Source organism: Hippopotamus amphibius, chromosome 1, assembly GCF_030028045.1.
Source record: "Hippopotamus amphibius kiboko isolate mHipAmp2 chromosome 1, mHipAmp2.hap2, whole genome shotgun sequence".
NCBI classification, from domain to species: domain Eukaryota; kingdom Metazoa; phylum Chordata; class Mammalia; order Artiodactyla; family Hippopotamidae; genus Hippopotamus; species Hippopotamus amphibius.
Window position 1 is genome coordinate 197565821 of NC_080186.1, and position 14925 is coordinate 197580745.

Genomic DNA, 14925 nt, shown 5'->3' on the forward strand with positions numbered 1-14925 from the left:
ATTTCCTTCCAATACAATTTAAAGCATTATTATTAAGAAATTAATAGACGAGTTCCCTTTCTAAGCTTCATATATATTATTAGAACTTGAAAGGCCTTTAGTGGTTATCTAATACAAATGCCTCATATCCAGGTGAAAAAACTGAAGCCTCAAGAAGTTGTATCAAACCCTAAGTCATATAATTGGTTAGTAGAAACTAATCAGGATCGAAATCAGGTCTTCTGTAGCCCAGTTGAGCTCTCTTTTCAATACATGCATGAAATGACATGCTCTATTTTTATACAACATGGAGTCACTTTAAAACAGAGCAATAGCTATCCAGCACAGGAAGGGAGGGCTTAGAGGTAGGATTTCACTAAAAGGACATGCTCAGGTGTCCTCCTGTACTGGAAGGCCAGACTTACATCTTGTTTGTTCAGATGAGGAGTCACAGAATCAACTTAAACACTGTTTTTTATCACCACTGCATTTAGGTTCACATAAGAACTTAAAAGAGAATTTTTGCCATGGAACAGAGAAGACAAAACTTGTAAAATAATTGGAATTAAAAAGGAAAATATCACGCAATTTTTTTTCTGTTTCACCAAAGAAGCAATGCTGATAAGACAGAATTAATAGCATATCATCAGATAAGCTCTTTAGCATCCCCTGGTAAAATCTTGTCCTGTGGAAGAGAGCTTCAAAGCAGGTGAAAATTCGGAGGAGACCTGAATATGATTTTAAGTATGGTTTTGAAGATTAAATACTTTTTGGTTTCCAGATTCTCATTAGTTTCACTTTTCAAAACACATAGAAAAAGAAACAAAAATTTTTTTTATCAGTGGAAAGTCACTATGAAATTTTAGCTGGGAAGAAAATAAATTTTTTTTAAACATTCAGATCCAAATAATTATTTATTGTTACAAAACTGATTTTGGATATAAAAATATTTTGAAAGATAAAAACTAAGCTAAGATAAAAACTTCAAATGAACTATAAGTTTGTGAAGATCTGGTCCTCGTCATTTGTTATCCTGACACAAGCCTCCTTGGAGTGTGAACAAAATCCTCGGACTATGCGGATGGTTGGAGGATGCAACCATACCCAGATTTGTGGAGTACATCCTTGCTCTTGATCCTTCTTTCTGGGTCATTAGCCAAGATCTTGTTAAATAAAAATAAAAACGCATTTTTGCTCATGTACACAAGTAATTTTAATGTTTTCATGTAAGTTCATTTTAAATACTATTTTTATCTGTCTATCTCTCCCTTACCCCCAGTTTCTTCTGCTGAGAAACTAAAACAATACATGAATGATACACAAGAATATACTAATGGTATAAAAAAATGTAACAACACAAAGAAGTACGGAGAAAACCAAACATCTCCTCCTAGATCCTGCTTTCTGTCTAACCCACCCCTCTCCTCAAATCTCTCATTATCACTTTGTTCTCAGAAGAAAATCTCTGTACTAGTTTTGTCTTTTCTTCCAGTGGTTGAATTTTGAAATGGAAGTGAGAATGAAGAAAATATTAAAATAGACTGTATTTTATATCCCTGTTTTCAAGCTATACTACAAAACTATATTACAAGCTATATTGCAAAACTACTGTAATCAAGACAGTATGGTACTGGCAAAAAAAAAAAAAAAATGACACATAGGTCAATGGAACAGAATAGAGAGCCTGGAAATGAACTCACACTTATACGAGCAATTAATCTATGACAAAGGAAGGTAGGATATACAATGGAGAAAAGACAGCCTCTTCAATAAATGGTGTTGGAATAACTGGGCAGCTACATGCAAAAGAATCAAACTGGACTACTTTCTCACATCATAAGCAAAAATAAACTCAGAATGGATTAAAGACTTAAATATAAGACTTGAAACCATAAACCTTCTAGTAGAAAATATAGGCAGTATGCTCTTTGACACTTGTCTTAGCAATATTTTTTTGGATATGTCTCCTCAAGCAAGGAAAACAAAAACAAAAATAAACAAAAGGGACTACCTCAAACTAAAAAGCTTTTGTACAGCAAAGGAAACTACCAACAAAATGAAAAGTCCACCTACGAAATGGGAGAAGATATTTGTAAATGGTATATCCAATGAGAGGTTAATATCCAAACATACAAAGAACTCATACAACTCAATATAAAAAAAAATAAACAACCTGATTAAAAAGTGGGCAGAGGACCTGAACAGACATTTTTCTAAAGAAGACATTTTTCCAACGGCATAAGAAAAGATGTTCAACATTGCTAATTAGCAGGGAAATGCAAGTCAAAACCACAATGAGATATCACCTCATACCTGACAGAATGGCAGTTAGCAGGAAGAAAAGAAATAACAAGTGTTAGTGAGGATGTGGAGAAAAGGGAATCCTTGTGCACTGTTGCTGGGAAAGTAAATTGGTGCAGCCACCATGGAAATCAGTATGGAGGTTCCTCAAAGACTAAAAGTAGAAATACTATGCAATCCAGCAATTCCACTTCTATGTAATTATTTGAAGAAAACAAAACAGTAACTTGAAAATATATAAGCACCCCAATGTTCACTGTGGCATTACTTAAAATAGCCAAGATATGGGGGCAACCTAAGTGCTCAGAGATAGATGAGTGGATAAAGAAGATGTGTTATATATATTTATATATATAAAAAACAGAATATTACTCAGCTGTAAAAAAGAATGAAATTGTGCCATTTGCAGTAACATGGATGCACCTAGAGAGTATCATGCTAAGTGAAACAAATCAGGCAGAGAAAGACAAATACTGTATGATTTCACTTACATGTGGAATCTACAAAATAACAAACGAATGAATATAACAAAACAGACACAGTCACAGATACAGAGAACAAGCAGCTGGTTGCCAGGGGGTGAGAGGGTAGGAGAATGAGAGAAATAGGTGAGGGATATTAAGAGATACAAACTTCCAGTTACAAAATAAATGAGTTAAGAGAATGAAATGTACAGTGTGGGGAATAGAGCCAATAATAATGTAACATCTTTGATGATGACAGATGGTAACTAGACTTAGTGTGCTCATCATTTTGAAATGTATAGAAGTGTTGAATTACTATGTTGTACACCAGGAACTAATATACTGTTGTAGACAAACTTCAAAAACAAACAAGCAAACTCAGAAAAAGAGATCAGATTTCTGGTTAACAGATACAGAGGCTTGGGGGAAGGGGATTGGATGAAGATTGCCAAAAGGTACAAACTTCCAATTATAAGATAAATTAGTAGGGATGTCATGTACAATATGATAAACATAATTAACACTTCTCTATGTTATATCTGAAAATTGTTAAGAGAGTAAATCCTAAGAATTTTCATTAAGGAAAAAATTTCTTTTTCTTCTATTTTGTTTCTATATGAGATGATTGATATTCACTAAACTTGTGGTAATTATTTCATGATGTATGTAAGGCAAATCATTGTGCTGTATACCTTAACCTTATATAGTCTGTATGTCAATTATACCACAATAAAGCTGAAAGGAAAAAAAAATAGACTATTTAAAACTGACTTAGGCACACTCTGAAACATTTGGAATTAGGAATGAGACAAGAATTCTTGCACTCACCAACTTCTATTCAACACTGTACTGTAGTTCTAGTGAGAGCAATAGGATAAAAAAAGCATGATTGGAAAATGATAAGTAAAGCTGTCATTATTAGCAGATGATATATTTCTGTATGTAGAAAATTCCAAAGTCTACAGCTGAGGTCAATGTAAAAAAATCAATTTTATTTCTATCAACAAGGACTATAAAATGTAAAAAAATTTTTTAAATTTAAAATGCCATTTATAAATAGCATCAAAAAATATCAAATATCAAGAAAGAAAACTATAAAATGTTATTCAGATAATTATAAAAGATTTAAATAAATGGAGGGATGTACATGTTCACTGATGGAGAGATTCAACATTTTAAAGATGTCAACTTCCCTCAAATTAATCTATAGAATCAATGCATTGCCAATTAAAATCTCAGCATTTTTACTCTGTGGAAATTAAAAAGCTGATTTTAAAGTTTATATGGAGATGTAGAAGGCCAAAAAGAGCCAAGACAATCTTTAAGAATAACAAAGTTGAGGGATATCTTCTAGTGAATATCAAGGCTTCAGATGAAGTTAAAACAGTTAAGACACTGGTATAGTCCAAAGTATAAATGAAAAGCTCGATGGAAAGAAATAGAAAACCCAGAAACAGACTCATATAAGGGTGCTATGTGACATAGGTGGCACTGCAGAGCAGTGGGGAAAGAACAGTCATTTTAACAAAGGGTGCTAGGTCAATTCAATCAACGAGGCTTGGGAGGTTGCCAGAAGACCTGACATTTTCACCTCCTCCGGATCCCTGCTCAGCTCACAGACCAATTCCCGATGGACTGTGCTACAAATGTGAAAGGGAAACAACAAGGCATCTGCAGGATAATATACAGGAGTACCTTTATGAACTTAGGATAATCAAAGATTTCTAAAACATGATGCAAAAATCACTAGCCATAAAGAAGAAAATGGAAAAATACCTTAAGACTAGAAACATCTATCAAAACGTTCTCTTAATAGAGGAAAAAGCAAGCCATTATCAATTTTTAAAAACTCAAGATCTGTAGTGGTTTTTATTCCACAAACACCTATTTTGTTTACATTTTTAAATGAGATCCTCCCTTATGTTTATCTGCAAATGTTAATTATACCAATTTTTAAAAAATAGCTCTGTTTTCTCTTGGATTTTTATTCTTCTGTTTGCATAGTTTCTTCCTTTCACTGTGTTTTCTTCAAATGTTTGATTATTGCTTGTGAGTTCATTTCACACTGGTATTTAAACTTCCTGTTTTCCCATTTGTGAATTAAGGTTCTGATTAGAGCAATTTTCCTTCAGTTACTGTGAAGAAAGTTTAGTTTGCGCCACTGGCGTGGGGGTGCAAGTGCTGTATCTTCAGTTTGTAGGTTTCTCTTACTCTCGGTAAATACTACAAACCTGGAGAACTCCTCTGCCTCTGCAACCCCCTTTTCCAGCATTCATTGCTTTAGTCCAGAAGTAAATGCTACTTTGAACTGTCTGCAGTCATTCGGCATCAGCAGAAATGGAAGGAGGTGCTGACTTGCCATGTTGCTGTTTGTCTTCCCCAGTTCCCCTTGAGGTCACTACCAAACCCCATCCGTTCTTTGGATCTATTTACTCCTAGTTTGGAGCATCACTCAAACGGCACAGAATTCTCCTTTCCATATTTCAGGCTAAGGTTTCTCCTCCAGTCTTCATGGCTGGTTTCAGGGGCAGGTGACCTGTGTGGTCCCACAGAGCTCAGCCCTCTGAAGGGCCTTGCACTTGGCTTAAGGTTCTCCTGTTGCCATCTTGAAGTTCTTCATGATTTTTGAACAAGGGTGCTGGATTTTCATTTTGCGCTGAGCCCTTCAAATCATGTTAGTTGTGCCTGTGGGTCTGATACCTCTTCAGTACAATCTTGATTCCTTAATAGCTTTCAGAATTTCTCAAACATTTTCTTCTGTTACAGTAATTCTTTCCTATATCCAATACATTTACATTTTTTATTTTGTAAGCTTTATAGAGGTATAAAACTTACTTGTTTTAAGTGTACAGTTCAGTGATTTTTAGTAACTTCACAGAGTTATGCAACCATCCTCACAATGGAGTTCTAGAACATTTCTGTCACTCCAAAAAGATTTCATGTGACCATTTGAAGTCACTCCCTGTTCCCATCACCACCACCAGCACTTTTCATATTTTAATATATTAAAAAAATATGATTCTTAGGTATGTTTGTGTGTGGGCAAAGATTCTAAATTACTTTTAGAGGAAGTTGGAGAAGAATAGCCTTAAAGAGAATGACAGTCTTCAAAAGAGGAGTGTGTGAAAACATCTCTTTGAGCAGTCAAGGACTTTCATCCTCCTCTTCTCTCCAGTAGGTAATTTGTGACAAGCCATCTTTGTGTGAATTCAAGTCTGATGACAAGAGAATGAATAGGATCTGTTTAGAGTTTGGCACTTCTGATTAAACAAACCTGTTTCTCTTGGTTTTCTTTTAGATTTTCAACAACAAAAAATTACTTGAAAACAATATAAGCCATACTGCTTAAACTTATAAGCTGGTTCATTGCTAAACTCAACAGAACAATAATTAGAACTACATATTTTTTCCAAGCAGACTTCTTATAATCATTCTTCTTTTGATTTTACATTTTGTAAAATAATCTTTTCTGATTATAAAACTCCTAAATGGTTATATTTATAGAACATAAATATATTTATATTTACAGTGTAGAATGCACAATGTAGAATGATATATAGAGAAAAATAAAATCTCCAATTATTCTAATAATGTGTCACATTTCCTCCTAATATTTTTCTTTGTATATGTGTGTGTATACAGTAGGGTTTTTTTTTTTTTTTCTTTTTCTTTTTTGGTCCAACACAGGACCATAACTCATATACAATTTTCTGCTTGGTGTATCATATATATTATTTATGATTATTTATGATTATTTATGATTATTGATTATTTGTGCACATTCATAAATATTCTTCAAAAATATAATGTATTTGTGTGAGTGGCAGCTGATTTTGGAAAGGGGAAGAGCCTAGGAGCAGGGTTCAAATACCAGACTGAATATGAGACTGATTAACACCTATACATGATTCAATTTTTCTAGATTACTCTGTAGCAAGAAGATTCAATACTATAGAAATTCCCCTCTAGGCCACCCTATACAGAACTCTATAATGAAGCAAGCTAGAGAAAGTAGAATATTCTTTTAAAGAATTTACCTAGGCAGATAAAATAGCACCAATTCCTTAAATATGATTACTTTATTACTTTCAACATATTTCCTTTTTTTTTTTTTGTATGATTTTGTTTATTAGAAATGTCTAGAATGGGCAAGTCTATAGAGACAGAAAGTAGATTAGTGGTTTTTAGGGGCTGGGGAAGCATGGGATTAGCAATGATCGCTAATGGGTATAGGGTTTCTTTTGGGAGGGTTGAGGAAAGTGTTCTAGAATAAGATGATTGCACATTGTGAATATACTTAAAAGTCATCAAGTTGTACATCTTTAAAACATGAATTTTATGGTATGTGAATCATACATATTTCTTAATATATTTACACTACAGTATTTGTTTGTATGTTTCTGCTCCCAAATCTATACCTAGTGCAATTCCTAACACATAGTAGGTGTTCAATAAAGTTAATTGGTGAGAGAATGAGGGAGAAATGAGAACAAAATACTGTGTTTGTTCTTTATCACTATTTAGGCCATTGAGTAAACCCATACATCTCCTCAAATGCAGAAAACACACAGATATCTAACTTATTAGATAAGTCCTGTAAAGTCATGTTAAAATTACTTGGCAAGGTGCCTGGTACATAATAAGCACTCTATAAATACTAGCTATTATTATTAATAAAAATAATCTGTCTCCTTAGAGTTGGAAGCCTGAGCACACAGCACTGGAGGCCAGGAGTAAGTTGTAGTTGAAAATGGGTAGCAACTGTGGTACCAGTACCCAGGGATGAGGACGAGCCTCTCCAGTCTGGTTTGTCCAATTGGAAACTTGCTTGGAAGTGCCCCTCAGGCCACCCTTCTTTTCATCTGCAGATATATTATTGAAAATTGCAGCTCAGCCCTGTCAGTCTAAATCACATTAGGAGGATTAGGAGATGCTCTGCAAGGAGAAAACAGGATTTGGCAATTTGATTTCAGGAAAACTTGAAAGGTCAGAGATGCAAGGCCAAGGTGAAAAAAATAGAGCTTTGAGCTTTTGCAGCGAGAACCAACAATCAGTGTAAGAATGACAGTAATGAAAGTTTAGGAGTAATGTCTTCAGTAAGAATCATCAACCATGATAGAATTTAGTCTATCTGGGGAGGTGGCAGATACACTGAATTATCCAAAAGGTAATGCTATTTGTTAATTTTGCTTTTCTCATATGATTTCTAGTTAAAATAGTACTTTTGGTTCATAAGAACCATTTTCCTTATTTAGTAAAGCTAAAAAGTTATTTTAATTGCCCCTTAACAGTTCTCATTTTTGTCAAATTTCATCCAAAACTGCTTTTATTTTTTTTAATTTATTTTTTAAAGCTCTTTATTGGAATATAATTGCTTTACACTTTTGTACCAGCTTTTGAGGTACACCAAAGTGAATCAGCTGTATTAATACATATATCCCCATATCCCCTCCCTCCCATGTGACACCCTCCCACCCTCCCTGTCCTGGCCTTCTAAGGCATCACCCATCATCGAGTTGATCTCCCTATGTTATACAGCAACTTCCCACTAGCTACCTGTTTTACAGTTGGTAGCGTATATATGTTTATGCTACTCTCTCACTTCGTCCCAGCTTTCCCTTCGAAAACTGCTTTTAAAAACAGTGCTAAAAATTTCATGCTTTAAATTAAATCTGTCGCTTTCTTGTAAGCAATTGGCAATTATGTAAGAAGTTAATGATATAAATACGTTTGTCAGATTTTCTAGAATATGTTTTTCACACATAATCACGTTTGTTTCACCACTAGTTATCATGTCATGTTTTGTTAGTTTGCAAATGAAAGGTTGTTTTTTTGTTTTTTAACCAAGTAGTATAGTTATATAAGTAAACATATGAGCCAGAAATATAGCTATGTATTCTCTTCTTTTTAAAATTTATTTATTTATTTTGTTTTTGGTTGCGCTGGGTCTTTGTTGCTGCTCACGAGCTTTCTCTAGTTGCGGCAAGTGGGGGCTTCTCTTCGTTGCGGTGCATGCGCTTCTCATTGCAGTGGCTTCCCCCATTGAGCCACCTGGGCTTAGCAGTTGTGGCTCACGGGCTCTATAGCGCAGGCTTAGTAGTTGTGGCACACAGGTTTAGTTGCCCCGCGGCATGTGGGATATTCCCGGCCCAGGACTCAAACTGATGTCCCCTGCATTAGCAGGCAGATTCCCAACCACTGTGCCACCAGGGAAGTCCCTATAGCCATGTATTCTTGATCATTAAGTGGTTATTCTTATGGGCTTGATGTTTGACCCTGGATGAGTACTCAATATTTCTGAGCTGCAATTTCTTGTAAAATCTATAAGATAAAAATAATGGTATCCTGTTTATAAGGTTCTTGTGAGGATTAAATGGGAAAATGAATTTAAGTGTTAAGCATAGGATTTGGTGCACAGTAAATACTCAACAAATAGTTTAAAAAAATTTTATTTCTGTGCAAATGTGAGAGACAGTCCAACAGGCATTGTTTTCCTGACAGATTATGTTTATATGACTGTGCAGGAAGATTGTAAACATCTGTGCCTTGGTTAGCACTTGCCTGATTTATTTAACCACGTGGATTTTGTCAACTATTTTCAACTAATCACATACAGGCAATACCATCTACATGGCACAGATGGTTTCTTCAACCCATCAGCAATGCCTGCGTGGGGCATCCCCAGAGACCGGGCACATTAAAAGTTAGATGCAAGGAAATGAGTTTTTACATTTTGAGTCTCCTAGAGTGCTTCTAAACTCCTGTGTGCCTCAGCTCTGATTATGGAAAAGTTGATCTTTCTAAATACATATTTTTTTAGAGAGTCAGCACCATCACGGATACCTGACTCATTAGGAAATGTTCTGAGTCTGTGACAGCAAGCAAAGCAAGTAAGAATGGTAGAGTTAAAAAGCACAATTTAATTCTACTTCAATGTTCCTTTTTACTACTAAAATATTAAATAAATGTAAACATAAGAGAGCAGAATTTTTCATCTGTTTGCCAATTTCCTCTTTCAATTATCCATTTTTGTAAAATGTCACGTGAGCTCGTCAATGGGAGACAAGGAGGCAACACAACTACATGCTTTGCTGTCTGTGTGTGAACTGAGTAACAATTGTGCAGTGACCAATCACTGATAGGCTTTACAAGAGGTGACATGGTTGGTCATTGATCAGGATGTGTATCTGTTATCTATGTAGTGATTTGTGGACTGAAGAGCTAGCAGGGAATTTTGTACTTTATCTAGTAACTCACAGTTAATATACTGTGGTAATGGAAATGTGAACCAGGTTGCCTGGGACCAGTGTTTTTAATTAAACCATGATAACTGAAATGTACATATTGGAACTGTGCAAAACAAGGATTGCCTGTATATATTTACATATAACGAATGAAGGGGATGACTTCCTGATTTAGTCTTGATAGGCTGTGAATGGCAGTACCTCTCCCTATCCCAAGCCACCTGGGAGGGCAACGTTGGTCTCATGGATTCTGAAGAATATGGTGCACTCAGTTCCCTGACTACACCATCCCCCATAAAAGGGGGATGGTCATGTGATTCACTGAAATGAGATAGAATCTAGAAACCATATTTACTTCTGCTCCTCTTATAGTACAGCTGAGATCACTGAGGATTTCAGTCTTACTTGGGGATCTGATTGTTTCCTCTGTTCTCCGCTAGGAACTTTCCCTCCTCAGCCCCCATCCCCCCACACCTCATGGACAGTGACAAAAAAGAGGCTCAAGTCCTGCAGGGTCAAGTCTCTGTGACAGTTCCAGAGAGATAAATATTTGTCAAGGTTAGATCAATGATATTAAACAGAGAGTGACAAGGAACCAAGAAAGTTGAGGCATTTATAGCCCAGTCTGTAAATGAAGAGGATTGATGGTAGCTGGAGACAAAGAGAGGATTCATTGGAAAGAGGGTGAAATGATCTTAGGAAGTAGGAGTTTGAGAGTTTGGGGAGATTCCTCACAGGGTTGTGATAAATGGTCTTAAGTATATTTGCACCACAGTGTCTGTCTGTCGCATATTAAGATCTTACAAATATTTGTTAAATGAAGCAAAAAGTATTGTTGGGATTCCACCACAAAAACAAGTATTTTTTTTATTAATAGTAAGTTTGGAGAAATCACACTTTTATAAAACCTAGATTTAATATGACTATATAGAGCATGCAAATTAAATGGACCAAAGATGAAAGTTAAGCCCAAGGACATGCAATGGGAAATTCATTTTTTTCTCTATTTGATAATTTGTGTTTCTCTCCAATGTCCGCGTGGGAGTTATGGTGATCTTTTGGAAATGTAAATCATGTCACATAGTTTTTTGCTTAAAACTTTCCAATGGCTGCCACCGCACCAAAAATAAAATCTGAAGTGCTTCCTGTGGCTCACAAGGCCTATGTAATCTGATCCCTAACAAATTCTTTAATCCCATCTCTTACCCTCAACCTTCACCACTCTCCCCTATGCTCAAATATTCTTTAGTTACATTGACCTTTTTTTCTGTTTCACAAATATGCCAAACTCATTGCGGTCTTAGGATCTTTGCTTTTGCTGACCTCTGGCAAGCTCAACCTATAGCTCTTCACATGGAAAACTCTTAGCACAGTGTCTAACACATGGAGTCAGTAAATATTATTTATGATGTTTTTCTTTGGGATTTCTTCTGCCCTTAGAATGCCCAATTAATTCTGTATTTCCTCTTTAATTTTTGCCTGTTTCTCAGGTGAAGGATGCATGATAACAAACCTCTCTATTGGGAAAAAAGATGAAAGCAATGTCTGCATCAGTCAGGAAAATCTAGTTATGCTGCAGCCACAAATAGTCCCCCAAATCTCAGTGGCTTAAAACAACAAAGGTGTATTTTTGCTCATGCTACATATCCAGTGTGGATTGGCAAGAAGGTTCTACTCATTGTAGAGATGCTAACATTTTATGATACCACCAACTCAACATGAGGTTTCAGAATTTGTATGTCAGAAGAAGAGGGGAATAGAGAGTAGAGCATTGTCAGTTAAATTATTTATCCCAGATATGACACAAATCATTGCTCCAATTTTATTGACCATAAGTCAGGATCTGCTCTCTCCTATCTGCATTCCCATCTTTTTATTAGGTCTTGATGGCAGGGACTGCATTTTTAAATTGGAGTTTCCAAAATAATTTGGGAGTACTTTTAACAATTCAGATTCCTAGGTTTCACCCTCCAAATTCTTATTTTGTTGGTCTGGGATGGGGAGTGGTCATCAATTTATCTGCAGTATTTCTAGTAACTCAGTTGCCTGTGATTTGGAGACCACACTTTGAGAAACACAGCTCTAATGACTAGAAAAATGGTTTATTGATTGTAAGTGCTTAATAAATATTTTTGATTGACAGTACAGAGTTCCATTATGGATAAAGATTTAAATCACTAAATCAGTAATCTAAATTAAAAACATTTGTATATGCTAACATGCATTAGGAAGAAGATAAAAGTCTTGATTTTTTTCCCATTTACCTCAAAATAACTTCTAACTTCGGTGAGGAGGTGATGCTGGCACTATCCTCCTTTCACTCTGTTCAGGTCACTAGGTTGAGCCACACAGCATCTCAGCCATGCCATACCCCTCATTTAGGAAGAAGGCCCAAATCAAAGGATATTAAAAACAAAGAGTGGATGAAGCAGAAATATAGACATAGATATAGAGAACAAACATATGGATTCTAAGGGGGAAGGGGGGGTGGGATGAACTGGGAGATTGGGATTGACACACATACACTATTGATACTGTGTATAAAATAGGAAACTAATGAGAATCTACTGTAAAGCACAGGGAACTCCAGTCAATGCTCTGTGGTGATATAAATGAGGGTCCGCAGCGCAGCTCAGCGTTCCCGGACCGAGACACCGATCCGCGGCTGAACGGAGGGTCCAGGAGCGGGAGCATGGGAACCGGAGAGCTGGTTCAGGGGGAGAAACATTGTTGCCGGTAGGGTGATGGACCGAGAGGACAGGAGGGAGGAGGTCCGCGGAGAGGAGTGCCCGTCCCTGAGAGCTGCCTGGCCATGATGGCCGCTGGAGGCTGCAGGCTCACGGGCGCGGGGTGGGGGTGGGGGGGGGGAGGGGGGGGAGGAGCCGCGCACAGAGCCTCTCTCTCTCTTTCGGCGCCTCTGCAACAGGCAGTGGAGAGACGCCCTGCGGGCCAAGGAAGGCGCTCAGGGATAACAAGCACCCTCAGGCACTCGGGCGGGGCTAGATTAAAACCCCTTGCAATGCCAGCAGCAGGGAGGCTGCCGAGGGAAAAAAAAAAACAAAAACAAAAGCATCAAAAAGAAAAAAAAACCCCGAGAGAGGCCCAACTCTAAGACTTTCTGTGTACGCCTGAGCCACCAGCGCCCTCTGCAACAGGCACCTCCAAGCCCGACTGAAACAACAGTGCGCCACTGCTCACTCACTCCCAGGAGAAGGAGCCACTATTGTACCCTCTCCCTCCCCACACACCGACGCTTACAGATGAACAATAAAGGAACCTCTGCTGCTCACAGAATAACGCAAAAAAAAAAAAAAAAAAAAAAAACCCAAGGCAAGGAGAAGGACACTTACAGCTGAGACGCTAAGGAAACAGAAATAGTAGTATCAACACCTATTGAACTGGTCCATTCTGGGATCAGTTCTGGATTTTTTTTTTTTTTTCTTTCTCTCTCTCTCTCTTTTTTTTTTTTTTTTTGACTTATTAAATACGATCTTAGCCCTAAGGGATCTACAAGTTTTATAACAATTTTTTAATGATATTTTTTATTCTTTTTTTTTTTTTTTTGCCTTTTTATATACTTCTATATCTAGCTAAGTTTTTGGTAGTACGGACAAAATATCTCTCATACTTTCCTTTCATCCCTATCTTTTATACATTTCTATTCCTTTCTTTTTATTTGCATATTTCCAACCACATTACGCTCTTCTGTTCCCCTTTCTTCCAGCCATTTTAAGTTTATTTTATCTTAACATACTTATAAGCAACACTATTGGTCTGCTCAGACTCCTTGCTCTATTCTCCAGATGACGCACTGCCTTGGTATTTAATATTAGGCTTTTGTCTTTATCTTAGTTCTTAGTACAGTTGTCTAATTACATTCTGAGAATCTCCATTCTCTCTGGTGGTACTCTGGCTCTTTTCTATATTTGATCCTAGCTTACAAAATCTCCCTGGATTGATGTTTGTATGTGTAAGGTGTTATTTGTTGTTTGTTTGCTTTTGCTTTTGTCTCTGATTTGTTCTGTTTCAGTTGTCAATTTCTGCTGGGTTTCTCTTTGAATATCTGATAGCACACTGGGGTTCTCTCAGGTCTTTCTAGAGCCTTATGTCCTAACGGATTCAGTAATTGTGTGTCTTATACATGTATGTGTTTCCTAGACTTAATATTCATTTAATCCAATACTTGGACATTAGTCTGAGGCTTGGACAGTCTTCTATAAATACCTCTATCGCCAGGACAAGCAACCCCAAAAGTTGGGACAACCATGAGGAAACAAAGAAACACCATGCAGGCAAAGGAGCAGGAAAAAACCCCACAAGACCAAATAAATGAGGAGGAAATAGGAAAAATGCCTGAAAAAGAATTTAGAGTAATGATAGTAAAAAATGATACAAAATCTCGATAACAAAATAGAGAAAGTACAAGAAACAGCTCATAAGAACTCAGAAAAACAAACAGCAATGGATAACAAAATAACTGAAATTAAAAATACTCTAGATGCTATAACCAGCAGAATGACTGAGGCAGAAGAACGAATAAGTGAGTTGGAAGATAGAATGGGGGAAATAACTGCCACAGAGCATGAAAAAGAAAAAAGAATAAAAAGAATAGAAGACAGTCTCAGAGACCTCAGTGACACCCTTAAACGTACCAACATTCTAATTATAGGCATCCCAGAAGAAGAAGAAAACAAGAAAGGGTCTGAGAAAATATTTGAAGAGGTTCTAGTGGAAAACTTCCCCAACATGGGAAAGGAAATAATGAACCAAGTCCAAGAAGCACAGAGAGTCCCATACAGAATAAACCCAAGGAGAAATACACCAAGACACATATTAATCAAACTAACGTCAATTAAACACAAAGAAAAAATATTAAAAGCAGCAAGAGAAAAGCAACAAACAACATATAAGGGAAAACCCATCAGAATAACAGCTGA